The following is a 6805-nucleotide window of genomic DNA, read 5'->3' on the forward strand; positions in this document are numbered from 1 at the left end:
ATGCTAATGCTAACACATGCTAATGTTAACACATGCCAATGCTAAAAATGCTAATGCTCGCTAATGCTAATGCTAACTAATGCTAATGCTAACACATGCTAATGCTAACAAATGCTAATGCGAAAAAAATAAATAAATAAATAAACAAATAAAGTGTGCGTGCGTGCGTGCGTGCGTGCGTGCGTGCGTGCGTGCGTGCGTGCGCCTCACTTAATTATTTAATTAATCAATTAATTATTTAATTAATTAATTAATTAATTAATTAATTAATTAACTGCCTCCTCGTTAAGAACCCTGTAAATTTAGGGAAATTCTTTCTTTCTTTCTTTCTTTCTTTCTTTCTTTCTTTCTTTCTTTCTTTCTTTCTTCCTTCCTTCCTTCCTTCCTTCCTTCCTTCCTTCCTTTCTTTCTTTCTTTCTTTCTTTCTTTCTTTCTTTCTTCCTATATAAAATATAAAATAATGAAATAATGAAATAATTAATTAAATAGCGGGGGTACCCGAACGCAGTAGTTTTGTGGGCGTCGCACACATTAATTATGTAAATTAAGCCAACTTATGCAAATGGGGGGGCGGGGCATGGTTTGGAAATGCGTGGTGCGTGCATGCGTGCGTGCGTGTGTGCCTTAATTAATTAATTAATTAATTAATTAATCAAATAGCGGGGGTCCCCGAGGGTGTCATCGCGTGCGGGGCGGCGAGCCGGTCCCGTCGGTACCAGGCTCGAGTGCGAGGCCCAAACGGCGGTTGAGCAGGCGCCTTTAGCGTTTTCGAGCTTGGGTATCCGCTATATAATTAATTAATTATCTGCATTAATTATACAAATGAGTTGTGTATATATGAATGCGTTAATTATGTTAATGAGCAAAAGAATGTGGGGCGTGGTCTGCATTAATTATGCTAATTGGGTTGGGGGCGTGGTCTGCATTAATTATGCTAATTAGGTTGGGGGCGTGGTCTGCATAAATTATGCTAATGAGGTCGGGGGCGTGGTCTGCATACATTATGCTAATGAGGTGTGTGGTCTGCGTTAATGAGCAAAAAAAATGTAATGCAGGCGTGGTCTGCATCAATTATGCTAATGAGGTTAGGGGCGTGGTCTACATTAATTATGCTAATGAGGGGCGTGGTCTGCGTTAATTATGTTAATGAGGGGCGTGGTCTGCGTTAATTATGTTAATGAGCGAAAACAAGTGGTCTGCGTCAAGTAGGTTAATGAGGTGGTCTGCATTAAATATGCTAATGAGGTTGGGGGCGTGGTCTGCATAAATTATGTTAATTAGGGGCGTGGTCTGCGTTAGTTATGTTAATGAGCGAAAACAAGTGGTCTGCGTCAAGTAGGTTAATGAGGTGGTCTGCATTAAATATGCTAATGAGGTTGGGGGCGTGGTCTGCATAAATTATGTTAATTAGGGGCGCTGTCTGCATTAGTTATGTTAATGAGCGAAAACAAGTGGTCTGCGTCAAGTAGGTTAATGAGGTGGTCTGCATTAAATATGCTAATGAGGTTGGGGGCGTGGTCTGCATTAAATATGCTAATGAGGTTGGGGGCGTGGTCTGCATAAATTATGTTAATTAGGGGCGCGGTCTGCATTAGTTATGTTAATGAGCGAAAACAAGTGGTCTGCGTCAAGTAGGTTAATGAGGTGGTCTGCATTAAATATGCTAATGAGGTTGGGGGCGTGGTCTGCATAAATTATGTTAATTAGGGGCGCTGTCTGCGTTAGTTATGTTAATGAGCGAAAACAAGTGGTCTGCGTCAAGTAGGTTAATGAGGTGGTCTGCATTAAATATGCTAATGAGGTTGGGGGCGTGGTCTGCATAAATTATGTTAATTAGGGGCGCTGTCTGCGTTAGTTATGTTAATGAGCGAAAACAAGTGGTCTGCGTCAAGTAGGTTAATGAGGTGGTCTGCATTAAATATGCTAATGAGGTTGGGGGCGTGGTCTGCATTAAATATGCTAATGAGATTGGGGACGTGGTCTGCATAAATTATGTTAATTAGGGGCGCTGTCTGCATTAGTTATGTTAATGAGCGAAAACAAGTGGTCTGCGTCAAGTAGGTTAATGAGGTGGTCTGCATTAAATATGCTAATGAGGTTGGGGGCGTGGTCTGCATTAAATATGCTAATGAGGTTGGGGGCGTGGTCTGCATAAATTATGTTAATTAGGGGCGCTGTCTGCGTTAGTTATGTTAATGAGCGAAAACAAGTGGTCTGCGTCAAGTAGGTTAATGAGGTGGTCTGCATTAAATATGCTAATGATGTTGGGGGCGTGGTCTGCATTAAATATGCTAATGAGGTTGGGGGCGTGGTCTGCATAAATTATGTTAATTAGGGGCGCTGTCTGCATTAGTTATGTTAATGAGCGAAAACAAGTGGTCTGCGTCAAGTAGGTTAATGAGGTGGTCTGCATTAAATATGCTAATGAGGTTGGGGGCGTGGTCTGCATTAAATATGCTAATGAGGTTGGGGGCGTGGTCTGCATAAATTATGTTAATTAGGGGCGCGGTCTGCGTTAGTTATGTTAATGAGCGAAAACAAGTGGTCTGCGTCAAGTAGGTTAATGAGGTGGTCTGCATTAAATATGCTAATGAGGTTGGGGGCGTGGTCTGCATAAATTATGTTAATTAGGGGCGTGGTCTGCGTTAGTTATGTTAATGAGCGAAAACAAGTGGTCTGCGTCAAGTAGGTTAATGAGGTGGTCTGCATTAAATATGCTAATGATGTTGGGGGCGTGGTCTGCATTAAATATGCTAATGAGGTTGGGGGCGTGGTCTGCATAAATTATGTTAATTAGGGGCGCTGTCTGCGTTAGTTATGTTAATGAGCGAAAACAAGTGGTCTGCGTCAAGTAGGTTAATGAGGTGGTCTGCATTAAATATGCTAATGAGGTTGGGGGCGTGGTCTGCATAAATTATGTTAATTAGGGGCGCTGTCTGCGTTAGTTATGTTAATGAGCGAAAACAAGTGGTCTGCGTCAAGTAGGTTAATGAGGTGGTCTGCATTAAATATGCTAATGATGTTGGGGGCGTGGTCTGCATTAAATATGCTAATGAGATTGGGGACGTGGTCTGCATAAATTATGTTAATTAGGGGCGCTGTCTGCATTAGTTATGTTAATGAGCGAAAACAAGTGGTCTGCGTCAAGTAGGTTAATGAGGTGGTCTGCATTAAATATGCTAATGAGGTTGGGGGCGTGGTCTGCATTAAATATGCTAATGAGGTTGGGGGCGTGGTCTGCATAAATTATGTTAATTAGGGGCGCTGTCTGCGTTAGTTATGTTAATGAGCGAAAACAAGTGGTCTGCGTCAAGTAGGTTAATGAGGTGGTCTGCATTAAATATGCTAATGAGGTTGGGGGCGTGGTCTGCATAAATTATGTTAATTAGGGGCGCTGTCTGCGTTAGTTATGTTAATGAGCGAAAACAAGTGGTCTGCGTCAAGTAGGTTAATGAGGTGGTCTGCATTAAATATGCTAATGAGGTTGGGGGCGTGGTCTGCATAAATTATGTTAATTAGGGGCGTGGTCTGCGTTAGTTATGTTAATGAGCGAAAACAAGTGGTCTGCGTCAAGTAGGTTAATGAGGTGGTCTGCATTAAATATGCTAATGAGGTTGGGGGCGTGGTCTGCATTAAATATGTTAATTAGGGGCGTGGTCTGCATTAGTTATGTTAATGAGCGAAAACAAGTGGTCTGCGTCAAGTAGGTTAATGAGGTGGTCTGCATTAAATATGCTAATGAGGTTGGGGCGTGGTCTGCATAAATTATGTTATTGAGGGGCGTGGTCTGCATATATTATGTTAATTAGGGGCGCGGTCTGCATTAGTTATGTTAATGAGCGAAAACAAGTGGTCTGCGTCAAGTAGGTTAATGAGGTGGTCTGCATTAAATATGCTAATGAGGTTGGGGGCGTGGTCTGCATAAATTATGTTAATTAGGGGCGTGGTCTGCGTTAGTTATGTTAATGAGCGAAAACAAGTGGTCTGCGTCAAGTAGGTTAATGAGGTGGTCTGCATTAAATATGCTAATGAGGTTGGGGGCGTGGTCTGCATTAAATATGTTAATTAGGGGCGTGGTCTGCATTAGTTATGTTAATGAGCGAAAACAAGTGGTCTGCGTCAAGTAGGTTAATGAGGTGGTCTGCATTAAATATGCTAATGAGGTTGGGGCGTGGTCTGCATAAATTATGTTATTGAGGGGCGTGGTCTGCATATATTATGTTAATTAGGGGCGCGGTCTGCATTAGTTATGTTAATGAGCGAAAACAAGTGGTCTGCGTCAAGTAGGTTAATGAGGTGGTCTGCATTAAATATGCTAATGAGGTTGGGGGCGTGGTCTGCATAAATTATGTTAATTAGGGGCGTGGTCTGCGTTAGTTATGTTAATGAGCGAAAACAAGTGGTCTGCGTCAAGTAGGTTAATGAGGTGGTCTGCATTAAATATGCTAATGAGGTTGGGGGCGTGGTCTGCATAAATTATGTTAATTAGGGGCGTGGTCTGCGTTAGTTATGTTAATGAGCGAAAACAAGTGGTCTGCGTCAAGTAGGTTAATGAGGTGGTCTGCATTAAATATGCTAATGAGGTTGGGGGCGTGGTCTGCATAAATTATGTTAATTAGGGGCGTGGTCTGCGTTAGTTATGTTAATGAGCGAAAACAAGTGGTCTGCGTCAAGTAGGTTAATGAGGTGGTCTGCATTAAATATGCTAATGAGGTTGGGGGCGTGGTCTGCATTAAATATGCTAATGAGGTTGGGGGCGTGGTCTGCATAAATTATGTTAATTAGGGGCGCTGTCTGCGTTAGTTATGTTAATGAGCGAAAACAAGTGGTCTGCGTCAAGTAGGTTAATGAGGTGGTCTGCATTAAATATGCTAATGAGGTTGGGGGCGTGGTCTGCATAAATTATGTTAATTAGGGGCGCTGTCTGCGTTAGTTATGTTAATGAGCGAAAACAAGTGGTCTGCGTCAAGTAGGTTAATGAGGTGGTCTGCATTAAATATGCTAATGAGGTTGGGGGCGTGGTCTGCATAAATTATGTTAATTAGGGGCGCTGTCTGCGTTAGTTATGTTAATGAGCGAAAACAAGTGGTCTGCGTCAAGTAGGTTAATGAGGTGGTCTGCATTAAATATGCTAATGAGGTTGGGGGCGTGGTCTGCATAAATTATGTTAATTAGGGGCGTGGTCTGCGTTAGTTATGTTAATGAGCGAAAACAAGTGGTCTGCGTCAAGTAGGTTAATGAGGTGGTCTGCATTAAATATGCTAATGAGGTTGGGGGCGTGGTCTGCATTAAATATGTTAATTAGGGGCGTGGTCTGCATTAGTTATGTTAATGAGCGAAAACAAGTGGTCTGCGTCAAGTAGGTTAATGAGGTGGTCTGCATTAAATATGCTAATGAGGTTGGGGGCGTGGTCTGCATTAAATATGCTAATGAGGTTGGGGGCGTGGTCTGCATAAATTATGTTAATTAGGGGCGCGGTCTGCGTTAGTTATGTTAATGAGCGAAAACAAGTGGTCTGCGTCAAGTAGGTTAATGAGGTGGTCTGCATTAAATATGCTAATGAGGTTGGGGGCGTGGTCTGCATAAATTATGTTAATTAGGGGCGCTGTCTGCGTTAGTTATGTTAATGAGCGAAAACAAGTGGTCTGCGTCAAGTAGGTTAATGAGGTGGTCTGCATTAAATATGCTAATGAGGTTGGGGGCGTGGTCTGCATAAATTATGTTAATTAGGGGCGCTGTCTGCGTTAGTTATGTTAATGAGCGAAAACAAGTGGTCTGCGTCAAGTAGGTTAATGAGGTGGTCTGCATTAAATATGCTAATGAGGTTGGGGGCGTGGTCTGCATAAATTATGTTAATTAGGGGCGTGGTCTGCGTTAGTTATGTTAATGAGCGAAAACAAGTGGTCTGCGTCAAGTAGGTTAATGAGGTGGTCTGCATTAAATATGCTAATGATGTTGGGGGCGTGGTCTGCATTAAATATGCTAATGAGGTTGGGGGCGTGGTCTGCATAAATTATGTTAATTAGGGGCGCTGTCTGCGTTAGTTATGTTAATGAGCGAAAACAAGTGGTCTGCGTCAAGTAGGTTAATGAGGTGGTCTGCATTAAATATGCTAATGAGGTTGGGGGCGTGGTCTGCATAAATTATGTTAATTAGGGGCGCTGTCTGCGTTAGTTATGTTAATGAGCGAAAACAAGTGGTCTGCGTCAAGTAGGTTAATGAGGTGGTCTGCATTAAATATGCTAATGATGTTGGGGGCGTGGTCTGCATTAAATATGCTAATGAGATTGGGGACGTGGTCTGCATAAATTATGTTAATTAGGGGCGCTGTCTGCGTTAGTTATGTTAATGAGCGAAAACAAGTGGTCTGCGTCAAGTAGGTTAATGAGGTGGTCTGCATTAAATATGCTAATGATGTTGGGGGCGTGGTCTGCATTAAATATGCTAATGAGGTTGGGGGCGTGGTCTGCATAAATTATGTTAATTAGGGGCGCTGTCTGCATTAGTTATGTTAATGAGCGAAAACAAGTGGTCTGCGTCAAGTAGGTTAATGAGGTGGTCTGCATTAAATATGCTAATGAGGTTGGGGGCGTGGTCTGCATTAAATATGCTAATGAGGTTGGGGGCGTGGTCTGCATAAATTATGTTAATTAGGGGCGCGGTCTGCGTTAGTTATGTTAATGAGCGAAAACAAGTGGTCTGCGTCAAGTAGGTTAATGAGGTGGTCTGCATTAAATATGCTAATGAGGTTGGGGGCGTGGTCTGCATAAATTATGTTAATTAGGGGCGTGGTCTGCGTTAGTT

Source organism: Nannobrachium achirus, assembly GCF_963921795.1.
Source record: "Nannobrachium achirus genome assembly, contig: SCAFFOLD_245, whole genome shotgun sequence".
Taxonomy (NCBI): Eukaryota; Metazoa; Chordata; class Actinopteri; order Myctophiformes; family Myctophidae; genus Nannobrachium; species Nannobrachium achirus.